Raw genomic sequence first — 16,882 nt, forward strand, 5'->3', positions numbered from 1 at the left:
GTCAGAGTCGGAGCAGTCCGGAGCCTATCCCAGAATCACTGACCACTAGGCTAGCAGTGGTGCACCCTGGATGGGACGCCAGTCCATCACAGGGCGGCCGCATATCCACACAGCAATTTAGCATTAGCAGTTCAGCTGAAGTGCATGTCTTTGAAAACCAGGGAGGGAAAAAAAGACCAGAGCATCTTGAAGAAACCCACGCAGACAGAGCTGTATTTGAACCAATGCCTAAAGAGCTCAAACACTGCGAGGCAGCAATGCTACCTGCTGTGCCACCATGCCACCCACACCATGTGTCATTTATTGAAAAGATCTGCAGAGTTGTGCATGTAAAATGTCTCCCATCCTCTTCCCTCTCATTTGCCACACTAACCTCAAAATCAACATGAGAGAGCTGGCGGTCAACTTTCAGCACGTCCGAGAGCCCTTATTCACCATTATCATTGAAGGTGCCGCTGTGGAGGTTCTTCACTTCTGCATGTACCTGGGGGTACATCGATAACAAACTGGGCTGGTTTCACAACACACATACACTGTATAAGCAAAGACAGCGCAGGCTGTCCTTTCTTAGAAGACTGAGGTTGTTTAACCTGTGCAGCAAAATTTTATACGTTTTATCACACTGCAGTCATCGGTATCATCTTTTATGCTGTAGTGTACTGGGACAAAAGCAGATTCTGTCATGGCTCTAATCCCCAACCTAGTAAAAGGAGTGGCAGAGGCCAGGATGAGGAGAAAGTTAAAGTCCATCATGGACAATGGCTTACCCCCCTCCACGAGATAATCACCATGAACTCCTTTAGTCACCAGATGGTTCTGTTATGGTGCACAAAAAGGTGCATTTAGGAGTCCTGCTTACCAACATCCATCTGCCTCCAAAATGTCAGTGAAGGGCCTGTCAACTCCTCAGCATGGTGAAACAGGAGGTGCACTTAGAGTAATCATTCTCACTTTAGCTCTAGCATATCTGTAACTTCTTAATGTTGATTTGATCTTTTTTTGTTATTTATTTTAGTATTATTATTGTTCCTAGGGGTGCGGTGGTGCAGCGGGTTTGGCCGGGGTTCGTTCCCGCACAGTGGCGCAATATTACGCTACACATTTCCATTTACATTTATTCATTTAGCAGACGCCTTTGTCCAAAGCGACGTACATCTCAGAAAAAGTACAATTTATGCATTACATTAGTTCAGTTGAGCACTTGTATGGCAGCACTGGAGCACCAACTCAAGCTGTTCTGCATGCTAAGACCCTACTTATTACCAGCTCCCTCATTTCAATATATTTTAGGTATTAGTGTTATGTTGTTGCAGTGGGTTGGCCCTCATCCTGCTCTCCAGTGAGTCTGGGGTTCGAGTCCCGCTTGGGGTGCCTTGTGATGGACTGGCGTCCCATCCTGGGTGTTTCCCCTCCCCCTCCAGCCTTACGCCCTGTGTTGCCGGGTTAGGCTCCGGTTCCCCACGACCCCGTATGGGACAAGCGGTTCAGATGTGTGTGTGTATGTTGTCCAGACCCTATAGTTATTAACATTGCAAGTAGTTAAGAACCAAAGTTTTCAGTTGTCAGAATCAGCTGACTGCTTCAGAATTTTTTCAACCTGATACTTTTTCTGCCTTTAATGAAGTAAATATGGAGGAGTATTGCCAACTGTGTAATTACTTTTTAACGTTACAGTACTTTTGCGTGAGTATTGTTTTTGACCACCCTGCTCACCTCTGTACACATAATCTTAGCAAAAACTTTGCTTCACCCCGAAACCGAACAAATCTTGTCTTTACTGTATGTAACTATATCTGTTAATACTTATCACCAGGCACCGGCGTTTCATTTTGTAATGGGAAATGTAATAATGCCGCAAATGTTAAATATTAAGGTCGAGCAATAGCCAAAATATAATGATAATACATTAAATAAACTCATTTGATGGTACTAAAGTGACTTTTTTTCTCCGGAATAAAACGAACACGTCATTACTTTCCTTCTGGTTGCGCTGCATTTGCTTTATGCGCGTTCGCTCATCTGCGTTCCGTTCACAGTTTATTAGAAGGTTTACGGTAGAAAAGGGGCGGGCATTAGCTCGCATGTGCGCGGCACATAATTGATATGGCGGAATGTCCCGGAGAGCGGTCTCGCGGCAGACAGGCGAGCGGGGGTCGCCGTAATCATTACTGGACATAAGTGGAGGTGTGTCGTTCTGTGAACTTTATTTTATTACAGCAAGGTAAGAAAAACTCGTTTTTCCCAAAATATGTTCGGAACAGGAGACTTGAAGATGCAGAGTGTGATATATTAAAGCTTTCTCTCGAAGTTATGAAGAAGTTTATTCGCCGTTTCGAAAAGTGACGTCGCCGGTGCTTCTAACTTTCTGGAGGGGGGGAAGAGAGTCAATTGTGTGGCAGCGGAAAGTGAAACTTACAGTTAACTTATGTAAACTTCACCAGACATGGACTTCAGATATTTTATCTGCGTTGTAACCTGCGCGGCTTCGGTGCTGTTTCCACTTCAGACCAGGCATGATGAACTAGTGAATGTGGATTCAGATATTATTTGCTAAAAGATAATTGAGTCAGTGAGTGTTTATAGTTATCTTGAATTCGGACATTGTAAAGATGACTATGTGTTAACCTTTTTGCTCTGGAACGGGAGTTGTATCCTCAGGAAGTTTTTTTTGTGGTTGAGAAAATTCGGGACGAACGAAGAAGAAGCAGCGTCAAGACACTTCAGAACTCCACTTTTTCCCTCGTTGTGCTGTGTCAAATGTCGTGCAGAAAACCACTGACTAGTGTAAAATGAGAAATAAGAACTCAAAAGGAGGTGTTTTGTGGTTTTGCCGACGTGTTTAGCCACTGTCGAGGCGGTACCGTCACCGTGAACTCCATCATAACCCAGTAATCCAGAGGGAGTCTTGAGGAGTTCGGAGAGCAGCGGCTCCGCAGCCCGGTAAATAATAACGACTTGACGACTTGAGCTGTTCTTCTCCTGTCACCAAATACATAGCAATATAGTCTACAGAATGTCACTTGGGATTATTTCGACACCGTTTTATGTAATTGGTTTCGACGACATAGGGAGTGAGGTTGAGTAAAATAAAGACAGGAGACAAAGTTATTTTTTATACCGTAAATTAGTATGTCTGTAAAAATGAGTGTGAAGTGTGCAGCTTTTTTCCTGCCGATTCTTCCGCTCGTTTCTCAGGTGAGGCTCTTTTTTAAAGGGGTGCTTATTGAGGAATGTGTGGCCTCGAGCTGCTTTTTTCCTCCCGAGTCTGGATCCAGAGGCCACGTTGGAGAGAAGAAACAGATGATGGGCTGCAGAAACCCGATCTCGAGCGCATGACGTCAGGCGACATTCCGGAGCGCGCGCGTGGGGCTCGAGCTGTTTCCCGACGGAGCTCAATGAGCGAGCGCGCGGTCCTGCTGTAGCTCCCGCGGTTGTCTCGCGACCCTACAGCAGTTCGTGACCGCGTGCAGCGCGACTCGCTGCGCGTCCTTCGACTCCGCTGCTTTCAATCCACGTCACTCTGCTCTTCCTGGGGGTTAAACTTCATAATCCGAGTTCTTTAAACAGTGGATATTGTGATGAATTTGACAGGACCGAATTTGAGTTTCATTAACAGTCAGGTAAAAACATGCAAGCCTCAAAAATCATTCTAAGGTTTCTCCTCTGTCTGTGAATGAGGGTCTGTGTCTGTGCCACGTAGAAGTTGGCATTCACCACCATTCCTTTCTCGTTTGAGTTGTGTTGAAGGATCTTCTACGTAGACATTTGTGCTATATTTGTATGTGCAAAGTGCATGTTTGTCTCATTGGCATCAGTGGCACAATGTCGTTGGGTAGCACTGAATCCTCGCAGCTCCTGGGCTGTGCAGTTCAGCGTTTAAATGTATTCATTTTGCTGAAGCTTTTCTCCAAAGCACCTTTCAATGATTTACCCATTCATACAGCAGGGAAATTTTTACTGGAAAAATTTAAGGTGGGTACCTTGCTTGAGGGTACTGTAACAGGAGGTGGGATTTAAACCTGCAGCTGTAGATTCCCGAGGTGGAAGTGCTAACCAACGCACCATGTGCCACCCCTGCAGGATTGGTCTCTATTCAGTTTGTGGATGGTCTCCCCGTGTTTGTGGGTTTCCTCTGAGTGCTCTGGTTTCTTCTCACAGTGCAAAGACATGTCAGATTCTAAATTTTCTATAGTGAGTGTATGTGGTGAATGAATGTGTCACATTGCTTTCTTATATAGATGTGATTGTTGCTAGGATTAGTGTAGTGGATCTAGCACTGAGTCATAAACAGTAGGTGATAATGAAAATTGTTGCAGATAAAAAAAAAAAAGTGGTAAGAGCAAAAACTTTGGAATTATCATCTATGTTGCATTTTGACTTTCTAATTGTTTATTTGGAGTCTGATGTCATTCCCACTATGTGTCAATAGAAAGCAGACCGTCATTGTTTCCTCACTGCACTTCCTATAGGCTACATTTTGAATCCCATTTCCTACACACTACATCCTTGGAGTCTGAAAAAAGTTGTGGCCCTCAGTCATCATTTCCTCTCACACCCACACCTGCAAAGAAGCCCGGTCTGTAACAGGGATGCGGTGACATCATTCAGTCACTCTGCATTTAAAGCTCAGTTTTTCACTGATGGGGGCTACTGTTCTGCAGCTGGGGGTGTTCGGGGGAGGGAGAGGCTGGATGTAGAGTAGGTTTTTACACAGGCTATCATCAGGCTGAGGAAGAGCTGCCTGCTAACTGTAGACCTGTGTTATTTATGTGCCAGTAATTACAGCATTGGAAATTGCTTTTTTTCTTATTTTACACATGAGTGACACAGCATGCTTCCAGAGAAACGTGGATGTGTGCACACACACTCATTGAGTGGCTGACTGCAATGGTCCTTTCAAATTTTGAATACAATAACGAAATGCGAGTTGTACTAACAAATCAGACCATGAGTTGGTGACTAAGGAGTGTGTGCTTAATGAAGTAGATTGATCTCTGGAACAAGGCTGTTACTAACAGCTTGTACTTAAAAACTGAAATTTTAATTTGACATATCTTGATACAGTAAAGCATACACTCTGTACAACTGTCTTCATGCACAGATGTTTCCTTGTTTGTATTGAAACAATGTGTGTATTGAAGTAAAAATTGGAGACTGGCTCAAAGGCCATGAGCCAACATTGTATCAGAAATTGTTGCTTTTTTTTTTTCTCTCCAAAATACGGGATGCTCAGTTGCCATAAGCCTTTGTGCAAAGCTGAACTCTGCAAAGGAGCATGGCTTAGTATGTTGTTATATGTTGCTCATTTAGGTTTTGCAGATGTAAAGGAAATCCTGCAATGGCAAAACAAACCAGAAAATTAGCAATGTTGCCTAAGGTTTCCAGTTTTATTTTTTCCTGTTTTTGTCTCTGTAAGAATGTATGTTGGGCTTATTTGGCAGTGGTCTGAAAATCATCCTCTTACTTACTTTGAAGTGAGCCTGTCCTATATTTGAGATAAAATGAGAACATTTTCACTGTGCTCCTTGCTCCATTTCTGCGTGCATCCACAACCTATGACATGATTAAAGGAAGAGCAACATGATAAGGTATCCATAAACATGTGGACTAACAATGTCTGTTGAGCACTTGAAAGCAGGCAGTACTTAATGGGAACAACACAGTCTTATCTCTCTTCCAGAACCCCCCTCCCCTCAGACCCCACTGATGTCCCTACTTCACACCAACAAAACACAATTGGTAGCAGAGGGGGGGCACTAGTCTGGTTGTCTGAATTCCTGTGTGCGCGTGCATGCGTGTCTGTTGTTTATGGTGTATGGCTTCCTTTTCAGGCAAAGGTCCTTCACAGAACCATGCAAGTGAAACCACTAGGGAAGTAAAGGGAAAAAGACAACAGCTCATAAGCACATTATAGCATTAAACAGCTCTCTGAGTTTTAATTAGTTCCTTATCCACCAAAAGGACTTTCTCCCCTCCCCGTAGAGGAGGAGTTTGGTGGCTGAGCCAGTTTCTTGGTCAGAGAGGATATTGCAGCATGTGAGGTGGATTCTTGAAAAGGCCAAAGGATATCTACATGTGCTTCATTGACTACAGTAAGGCGTTTGCTTGTGTGAATTATCAGGAACTCTGGACCATGCTACGGTGCATGGGTATACCAGAACACCTGGTTGTTCTCATGCACAACCTTTACAACAACCAAGAAGCAACAGCTGGAACGGGACAAGAAGAAATGGGATGGTTCAAAGTTGGTAGGGGCATAAGACAAGGCTGCATACTCTATCTGTTCAATTTATATGTGGAAAAGATCATCAGGGAAGCAGGGCTGTATGAAGAGAAATGGAATGTGAAAATCGATGGGAGACTCAAGTCTTGGCTATGCTGATGATACGACCATACTAGCTGAATGTGAGGACAATTTGAGACATCTCCTCACCAAGATTCAGGAAAATTGCTTGAAAATGGGCTTGCATCTCAACGTGAAGAAGGTGAAGCTGTTCACAACTGGCAAACTGGGAAACTTCACACCTGATGGAGAAGAAATGGAGCTACTAGATAATTTCAGTCTACTCAGATTTCCTGGCTGCTTGTCACTTCTTTATTGATCCAACAACGAGTTTCTCTGGGGAAAACTGTCATGAAGAGCTTGGACAAAATTCTCAAGTGCAGGGATCTGACTCTACACAAAAGTCCAACTAGTTAAAGCCATGGTCTTCAGTCATGTCATACGGATGCGAGAGTTGGACAGTGAAGAAGACGGACAGGAAAAAAATTGACGCCTTTGAAAGGGGAAGAATCCTGTGTTAACCTGGAAGCTGAGACGACGTGACTTCAGCTCTCTTACTTTGGACACATCATGTGGAGAGAACAGTCAATGGAAAAAGAACATCATGCTGGGCAAAGTGGAAGGTCAGCGTAGAACAGGAAGGCCAGCTACGCGGTGGACCGACACAATCACCACAGACATGGACGCCCCACTTTCAGGTCTTAGGTGGTTGGCGGAAGACCGAATGCTTTTCAGGACAGCTATCCATAGAGTCGCCGTGAGTCAACATCAACTCTGGTACCCAACAACAAGATTTAGCTGGCCTTCACAGAAGGCGTGAACACTATCTGCCTGCCTTTAAAACTTTCCCCCTATAGCCAGTACTCTGATAAGCAGCTGGGACAGTTATCGGTGCTGATGAATTGGCATCTTATGTTGAGCAGGGATGTCTTCCTTCCATTGTAGGCCTTTAATGGAGCAGCGATCTCTCTTCAGCTGAGAGAGAAGTTTGCAGAGCAATACTCTTTGTGAGTAAGCACAAGAGAGTGTGACTCTTCACATTGTTTGAAAAGAAAAGATGCGCAGTTATGATTTCCATTCATAGAGTATCCTTGTTCTATCAGCATTATAGAGAGCAGCGTACCTGGGTGCTTATGTCTCCCGTAAAATCTGGCTCTGCTACTGTTTGAACACTTAGTAGCTTCAGGTGACCCAGGATTCTGAGACAACAATCCTTATTCTGCTTAACTGACAAAGGGTATGGTTGCATTAGAGATTTGCTTGGGGAAATGATATTGAATGAACTTCATCATCCAAAAGTCTTGTTTTCACTGGTCAAACTAAAGCTGGACTTTCTCTCTTGTTGAGTTTAGATATGTGGCTATGTTTGCCAAAAGATGATATACAGTAGCTTTGTGCAACTTGTGTGGTCTTTTCTCTGTGACACTAGTCTGTGACCTGCCCTACTGTATGGGATGAATCCATTGCCTGTGAGATTGTGGGACTGTAATAATTTCCTTTTCTGCTTAGCCTTTTGCTGTGTTTTCTGTCCGCAGTTGATTTAAATGAGGTGAAACTGCCCCTTCAGGTTCCTGCTCCTCGATGCACCTTGACCTTAAGCACTGGCAACCTGCCTTTTTCTAAGTGGAGGGGCCCACTATCGCCATTGTTCACTTACTGTAAAGTCCTGGTGGACTTGGACTTTATTTTGGTCAAGGTCTTGAGGTTTTTCTTTTTTTAGGAAATAGCCCTTGAGAGCATTTTGATGGGTACTTGCTGGGAGGCAGTTTTTTTAATGCCACTGTATGTCTTCCATTGCAACACTTTTGATATTGCATTTTGGAAGTGACTTTTGCCTGTTAGTCACCCGGACAGGGGTGGCTCCTTGAGTCCCCTTAAAGACATCACCATTCATTGCAGAGAGCGTGGCCTTTTTATCAGCAACTTCCTGTTTCCCTTAACTCCCAACCCCCCAGTCATAGCTCATCTTGGTGCAGGAACCTTGGCAAAACCATTCAGCTGTAGCATTCCCCTCCCCTGTGACACCCACTCTGACTCCTGTGTGTGAAATCTTGAGGCTTGAATGAGGATGAGGAATGTGACCCCATGACATCTAGACATGAGGGGGGTTGACCATTCTCCATTCAACGTGATAGTTTTAGTCCCCTCTCTCCCACACCTTGCAGTTTTTGACTAAATGGAGATCTTCCCTTGTGGCACAGTTACTAGATTGTGTTTTGTCCATATGTGGTGTTTACAGCAGTGGGGAATCTTCATTGCGCTGTGCACATGGATACTGGGAAATGATAGTGATGTCTTGCATGGGTACGAGTGAGTGGACCTGAGCATAGTGAACTAACTGCATTGTCTTGGGCTTACTGCAACGGCTAACAGATATAACTTGCTTAAGGTTTTTTGGACACATTCGGCCTCGAGAAGAGTTGCTGTTTTCTGAACAAGGTGTAAAAACTCACATCCCATGGCTTGGCTGTTAGTTGCAGTAACATTGTGGTTAGAGCTGCTGCCTTTGGATTTGAAGGTTATTGGTTCAAATCTCTGTTTTTGTTGTGCCCTTGACCAAGGTACTAACCCTAAATTTTCTTTGGTAAAAATTGCCCAGCTGTATAAATGAGTAAATAATTATAGATAGCGTAAGAATGTGGAGTCTGAATGTAGAGTGCTTAATTGGACGTGAAGCCTGCAGTTCTGAACAGTGGTGATGACACCACGTTGCTTTGACCGTCTCCAGGTTCAACTTATACACAATCTGCTTGTGCAGTGTGGTCAGGCGGTGGCATGGTCTAGGAACTGAGCTGAGTTGGGTGGGAGACAGAAGGGGGTTGTTTGGTTGTTCTCTGCTGTTCTCCTCTGTGACTGCATTTGACTGACTCCTTTGAGTGGTGCTAGAGGGAAGTGATACTGTTTATTTAAACTAGGGATCCACCTTTTAGGCTGAGGTGTGGCTGGCAGGATTGTCCCACAACTTTAAAGAGTTGCAGTTCACAATAAGGGAGCTACCCAGGTGGGGTATTTATATGATTTGGAAGAACAAATAGCATTTGTAAAATCCTGTACCCACACATCTCTTATGTCAGTGGTCCCATATCTCACAGGCCCCCAGGAATGGGTACTCGGTGATGGCAGTTCAAAGGGGTCTGTGGAAATGTGACTCCGGTTCACAGTGACTATGCACGGGAAAAGCAAAGAGTAACCCAAGCACACAGTGGTGTGAACGGGTAGGGAGAGTCTCAAAGGCTAGGGGGTGGGGGTAGAAGTGGAGAGTAAATATAAGATTTAAGCCTGACCTTTGGTTGGTTCACAATACATTTCAGTGTTGGTGTCCATTTTGGGGGGTGGTTAATTAGGATTTATTTGCTGCTCAGTAGGTTATTGTTCTGGAATTTTGTGGACACAATATAAAATTAACAATTAGTTCAAGAGCGTGACTAGAATTGTTAATTATAGAAAACAGCCTGTGCTATGAAGACCTGTTTACGTGTGTTTGGTTGTAGTATTATTGCTCTGTAATCTGTTCGTTATGCTATAATGTACTGCATCAGCTCTTTTCTGCTTCAGTAGCTTAGTACCTTCCCCAAAAGTGTTTAAAATATCTCCCTCTGGTTGATGCGCATTTTCCTCTCCACATATGACATCACAACGCCTGCACTGTTTACATGCAACCAACTAGCTGATAGATTAGGACTAGTTTATTGTGCCCAACACTGCAAACTGCTGAATTTCCTCCAACATAGTTTTCACAATCGGAATTTATTACTGCATGTGAACTGTGAGATGGGAGGGGGACTGGGGTTCTGATTATGGGGGGGGTGGGTTTCTGGTTTATATTATAAACTTCTTGCTGATGTTTTACGCTAAGCTGTCTACAGTTTTTCAACGATTTATCCAACTGGATGTCTTGTTGGTTTGGTCAGTTATTTGTTATTTATCTGTAATCTCTGACAGTGCCCCTAAATCTGCCATCAGGATAGAGTGCTATATAAGAATGAATTGCATTGTAAATTTATATAAGTAACTCTGCTTGTGTTTGAGCTTCAGTCCGTTCAAGGTACAGCAAAGAACTGTGGCTCCCAAAAAAAAAACAGACAATGAAAGTCTGGAAGCACAGTACTCAGTGAGTCATTTTCACGTGTGTGTGGGAGTGGAGCCGTTTTCTTGTCTCCCAGATCTAGATACAAATTTACCAGGCCAAGTTAAAATACAAAGTCAAAAAGCTTATGAACTTACGGACACTGGAGCAATGGTCTGTGAGTCCAAGTCGAAGTAGGGCTAAGATGTAGCGTGTTGGTCTCAGTAGGCATTGTTTCTATGTGCCCACTAAACTCTGTAGTTTGTTTAATGTCTTCTGCATTGCGCTGATAAGCGGGCTCTTTCTGAAAGTGCTAAAGTAAGGCTTTCGGTGTGGGACAGACACATGATTCAGCTTGTCTGTCAGTTTTTTAATTTGTCCAATTTTTGGCAGAACTGCTGTACCACTGAAATACTTTCCACATTGCTCTGCTAGTATAGGTTATGAAGAGTCCTCTCAATGAGTGCTTGAGGTTTAGGTGTTCTGGAGCACTCTGGGTAAAGAACTGGGTGCCATTTGATGGCTGCTTGTGGCAACATGGAAGTCATGGGTCTGTTGGGCTAACAGCTTCCAGGCGTTGGCACGTCCTCTCACCCTGGTTGCTTGAGTTCTTTTTTTCCCTCTGCTCGTCACGCTCATGTAGTGTGCCAGACAGAGCCTGGTTGTGTTCTGTTTAATTTGTCCCCCACCCTAGAAGAGACAGAGGGGCTATGTGTGTGTTTGCCACCCACTCACTTTCCTAGACTTTAGTCACCAGGAGGTCCCTTCCAAGCTCCATGGGTTCCAAAAAGCTGTGTGATGCGCTGTTAATTTTTCTTGTATGAAAGTAAGATCTAATTTTTTTAAAAATCTTCCTGCAAAGTCAGTTTTTCCCCTGAGTATCGGTAGTCTGTGGTGGTCCATGGGCACAGGACTCTGATCTCGAGTATAGCATTCTGGTTTTGTATTGAGCGCTTCATCGGAGACACAGTTTGTCACACACCGTTGGTGTCCTAGCGAGAGCTGTTGTCTCAGAAGCTTAAAGTCCCTGGTTTGAATCCCACCTCCTGGTCTAACTCCCTTGATAAAGGTACTTGGACTTAATGGGTGTACTATGAATTCCCTGCTGTATAAATGGGAAAATCATCGTGAAGATGATCAGCTGGTGTTGTATGTCACCTTAGAGAAAGGTGTCAGGTAAATAGTGTTTAAATCTAATAGTAATAATAGTTAATATATAAATGGGGAGGTCAGGTTTTATACCTGCACCGTCACTTTGTAGGTGTACTGTTAGTATTTCCTCTGTAGGACTTTGAAAAGGATCATTTCATTGTCAGTTCTGATTTGCTTTAGTCTTTGGAAATGAGGTGGAGGAATCCATTTTTTTTCTCCGCGTTTTATTGTACTTTCATAAAGAACTAGAGCCTGTTCTGAGCCTTTTGGACCAGGAAGCTATTTAAGTCTGAGAAAAATCCTCCAGTAACGGACTTGGCTGGGCCGGGCCAGTGATAGGCTTTGGAGCAGGGCCATGGGGAGAGCACAATGCTTCTGCTCTAGGATCTCCTTCCTGCCAGCTGCAAGGGAGCACCCCGGCCCCCTGGCTTCCAGTACCCTGTGAGTTCTGAAAGAATAGCATTGTTCTGGCTGTACCCAACTCCATGTAATGTTTTCCATATAATGGTAGCAGAAGGGTGTGTGGCTCCTGCTGTTCAGAGGCAATGGCAAGCTTCAAAGTAGTAAGGAAGAGTGTCTACGTTTCGATCGGAAGCAGCTTGTTCCTCCTGTGTGACAGTCCCGGCCTTAGCCCATGGCACTATGGGGGTCGAGTTTGGCCGGAGCTTATTAGCCCAGACTCTTTTTGAGCCATCCCCTTATAAAGCGTTGAAGCAGAACAACATGACTTTGGGTTGGACTGATTGGAAGAGAACCTGGAACTGGAGGTAAGTGAGGAGGTGAGAATGGCTTTGCCTGATTTTAAGAGGGGGGGGGGAAATCTTTTTCACCTAGCAAGGAGTTTCATGAGGCATGTGAGTGTAGACAGCTGAGGAATTTTAATTACACTCTTCCCCAAAGGGAAATGCTAGTGGGTTAAAGAGAGAAAATGTGCAAGAAATGACCAGTGCTGACCAGGTTGTACACTCCTGCACTGCAGGCAGGCGGTTGACAAGGGAATATGTACAGATGATTACTTTAGCATTCAGAGAGAACTTTCTTGCAGAAAAACCAGGAAAAAAAAACTTAATGGGATTTGGAATCCCCCATTCCAGGAAAATTTACACCCACTGTTAATTCTCTATAAGTAATGACACCATATATAATGTGAATGATGGACTGACATACTTTTTAGTGCCTAGAGACTCCCAGTGCTTCGGAGCATCTTCCGTTGATCAGAGTATCATCTTACTCGGGGAGGGGGGGAATGCGAGCACTGGCCTAAGGGAGAGGTTGCTTGGCTCACAGAAGGAGCAGCGTCTGAACATAGGCCTTGTTGGAGAAAATGAGAGGAGGGGGAAAACCCTTGTGAATGACATGTTGTCTGCAGCACCTCCTCTCTAGCTGCTTTAGTACAGAGCGCCTAGTGTGCCACTGCTCCACGCCTGTCTGTCGTAGCAATGATGTCCTGCGAGTGGGGCGGTACTCTGACAGCCGGCTGTAGCTGCTGGCTTTCTCACGGACCTGCTCCGGTGTAATGGCAAGTGCGGGTTTCTTTGAAGTTTAGTGACCTTTCTGTAGTCGCGTGTGACCTTGACTGGGGAAGTGGCATGTACTCTTGCATGGTTTTGACCTAGTTTTCATTGCTAACAGACCTGCTCTTTTGATTTGTCAGGGGAGGTTTTGTCTTATCTTGACGTATAATGTGTTTTTTCTTTAGTGTCTGTTCCTGCTTCTTATTCAGTGCTGCTGCTGTTTCACTTTGAGCTTCCATATGGTAGTTGCCCAAAACCTGGCAACAAGAACAAACCTGGCAATGTGGCGTTTTCAAAAAAATGTTTGTATCCGTGTTTATCGATGTGTGGTTGTAGAGGAAATGAAGTCCATTTTATTGGTAGCTGTCTATTTATGGAACTTGCTTGTGCCTTTGCCAGAGTGCTGCATCATGAGTGAGATGATAGTGCTGTGTGGAGAGGTCATTTGGTGTTGGAGGTGGATGTCCTCCTTTACACTGAGGTGATTGAACCCCCCCCCCAGCACACACCAGCGTGTAATTGGCCGAATACATGTAATGGCAAAGATGTTTGTCCCAGCCTGCATCATGGGACCTGATGAGCTGTTTTTTTGTTGTAGCACAGGGGGGGATTCTTGGAGGGGGAAAAATGACTCACAGTGAAGGTTTCCCCAAGGGACCTTGCTCTGGGCCATACAGACATTTGGATGAGTAATGGTATGTCCACAGAGAGATGCGCAGCCCAATCAAATAATGTGTTTCTTTCTACCCAGTTCCTTGATGTGCACAGTTATTTGTCCTGTGCCTTTATCCCAGTTCTTTTCCTTTTTGCTCTTTAAACTACTTTATTCTGCATATGTTGCTGTAGCCTTATGTGCTTTCCTTGGGCATCAGTAAAGTTTTTATCCATCCATCCATCCATCCATCCATCCATCCATCCATCAACGCATCATTGCAAGTCATGCAAAGGTTATTGTCCTGACAAGGAATCCATGTACTTAAGGTATGGGCATTCTCTAAAGGTACTTAGTCTAACTCTGCTGCTGGTTTGACCATTGCCTATTTCTCTAATATTTCCACTTTCATGTCATGAGTATGATGACTCAGTATCTCACAGTAGGAACTCTCTGAGATGTTCTGTCACCAGTTGCTCTACAGATGAGTTTTGGGAACTTTTAAGTGCTAAACTCCACTGCATAGTTATGACAATGGAACTGACAGTAAAAAGAGCAACGTCTGGTTTGGCAGGGTATTGAATGTGTTTTTGAGACCCCCACTTCTTAGTGCTCTGCTGGATGAAATGCAGACCTCTGCCCCATGCTAATCATAAGTATTGGTTCTTTAGACTAAAGGAAGAAATTCTAGGGGTAATGGTTGATCTTGTGCCCTGTCCACCTGGTCAGACAAGGTCCTGGGAGGCTATCAACAATTTGCTCAAGCATGGATAGTATTTGACTCGGTGCCTTGGAAGAGATCTCAGTATAGCAAGTACATAAGAGTTAGTTGATTATACAGTCAGACAAGAGGTGGTGGAGGAAGTGTCTCTAGTTTCAGCTTGCTTTATCCTACTGCTATAGCAGTGCTCTACTTTTTCAGTTATAAGAATATATAGACAGTGACAACTGAAAGATTCAACAGCTGTTTTCTCATTAGGTTGTCTTGCTAACAGTGCAGCTGATGTCGTGTGTGTGTGTGTGTGTGTGTGTGTGTGTGTGTGTGTGTGTGTGCGCGCGCCCTAAATTTTACAGGTTGCTGCTGTTCTCAGGGCCATTATTTGTAACTGGACTCGAAAGAAAAGATTAATGTGACATTTTTGTATTCCTAGAAAACAAAAATGTTAGCATCAGGAGGTATCTCAAAGAAGCTCCACCAGCGATGTTCCGTGAGGTGGCTTCCCTCCCCCGCTTGCTGTTGGAAGGCAAAGACTCCTGGTTGTGTTGTAATGTGTCTAATGTGTTATATGTTTGCAGATGTTTTATGGTACTGTTTCCTTCGCTGTGTTCTTCTGGTTGTCTGGAGCATGGATGCAGCATTTTCAGTTTGTTTTAAGGGTTTATTACAGCAATGGTTACTTATTAGTAGTTGTACTGTAGCACTTACTAGCAGCACCTTGGACAACTGTTAGTGTAATGATTAGCTCTACTGCCTTTGGACTTGAAGGCTGCTGGTTCGATTCTTACCTCTGGCTGTAATACACTTGAGTGAGGTACTCACCCTAAATTCCTCCAGTTAAAATTACCTAGTTGTGTAAATGGGTAAATAATTGTAAGTTGCTTTGGAGGAAAGTGTCAACTAAAGGAGTCAATGTAGTTGTTCAGTCAGAATATGATTTAAGACTGCAGCTTAATTGCATGTATCCTTGTTAGTCCTGTCAGTCTTGTGGTGTAGGGCAAACCATAAGAAATGCTTAGTTTAATAATGAATTATTAGTCTTAGAGGGTCTGTAGTGTTGTAAAAGACATGACCTTACCATACACACCACAGCTCTATCTGCTGGTTCTTGTATTACCTGTGTGAGCATGAACAACCAGTAAATCAGTTTAAGGAGCTTTGGAGAAAAGCATCAGCTAAATGAATAAATGTTAAAGTAACCTTGAGAGGAGGGAACAAAGGAGTGTCTCAAGACTGCTGAAATGCAAAGCTTTTCACTTTGGTCTGTTTGGGAAATTATTCATACTAAATGATGTACCTGTTCAGAAATGGAGAAACACATAAAGGTTTTCCTGTGTCTGCAGTGCTACGATTCTGTAGTTGTTTTGTCTCCCTGTTTGTTTTTTCTGGAAGCCAATTGGAGAACTGCTAGACATGTTGCCTGCTTTCTAAGGAACAGAGTATTATAGCATCTGCCTGGAGAAGACACAAATTCCCTCATCCAGAAAGGCAAAAAAACTACGGTTAAAAATGCTGATTGTGCTTTTTGCTGGCTGAGTCTGGGCATGCCAGAGTGCCTGGCCACATCAATGCGAGAGATTTACTGCAGAATGACTGGTATTTGTTGAGCGCCAGGTGAGCTCTGTCCTCTGTTAGGAGCTCTACTCACAGTATGAGCATCACTTTCAGTGTTGGCTGGGGATCGGAGCAACTCGTCTGCTCCCTGTTGCTCGTGGACCTACTATCAGTACAAAGTGGCCCCAATGAGCAGGTAAACTTTACAGTTCTGCACTCGGTGCATGTTCAAAAGCTGTGTTCATTTGTTTGAAGATGCTGCTTTCAGTGTTTTCACCAGGTTTGCCTGCAGTGCTCCTCTCAATCTGCTGTCTGTAATTAGTACCGTCTGGCTGAAGAAATCTTATTCCGTAGTGTTTTTAAAGGTAATGTTTGACCATTTGCTGCAGCCGGTGTATGAAAGATAGTAGATGGGTTTACTCTTTTGCTTGCTTTATTATTTCAGAGAGTTTTCAGTTTTGTTTGACATTTACAAATAATGGAATATACTGAACATCCTGTTTAGATGTTCTATTACCTTGGAGCTCAAACTACAAAATTTAATCTTTAGAATGATTGCTCTTCAGATGAGATCTTGTATGGTTTTAATTATTGCCTCTCCACTTGTTCACACTTCTAATGAGGATTGCATCAGTGTGCTTTGTGTAAAAACCTGCTTGAGCACTTGACATGTCCTGTCTCTGGCCTTTCTATAACCTGTCCATCTTATCATATCACTATTGCTTTAGTTCCTAAGTGGTTTTTTTTTTTTTTTTTTGCCACCAGTAAACTAACTTTCTCTGCCAGCCTTTCACCTTGCTTAACAAGAATCTGCACAGAGGATCTCCTGAAATCCTTCTATCATTTTGTTTGACAGGAAGCACTTAAATATGAAGGGTATATGTTCTTTACATACTAGCATAATATGCTTGCTGGTATTTGTTGGAGCTTGGTGGAGTAGTTC

General features: G+C 43.7%; 1 protein-coding gene across 4 annotated transcripts in view; it reads left to right on the forward strand.

Moving 5' to 3' along the window:
• Positions 1-2,102: 2,102 nt before the first annotated feature.
• fndc3ba (fibronectin type III domain containing 3Ba) overlaps positions 2,103-16,882 on the forward strand; it is a 95,301-nt gene continuing 80,521 nt past the window's right edge. For 2 of the 4 annotated variants that reach the window (XM_018753545.2, XM_029250191.1), the window contains exon 1: positions 2,103-2,221. The gene's annotated coding sequence lies outside the window, so the exon portion shown is untranslated. Of the gene's footprint in view, positions 2,222-2,298; positions 2,941-3,214; positions 3,621-16,882 lie in introns of those variants that run through there. The other 2 variants (XM_029250192.1, XM_029250190.1) reach the window with 2 other exon arrangements.

Source organism: Scleropages formosus, chromosome 3, assembly GCF_900964775.1.
Source record: "Scleropages formosus chromosome 3, fSclFor1.1, whole genome shotgun sequence".
NCBI lineage: Eukaryota > Metazoa > Chordata > Actinopteri > Osteoglossiformes > Osteoglossidae > Scleropages > Scleropages formosus.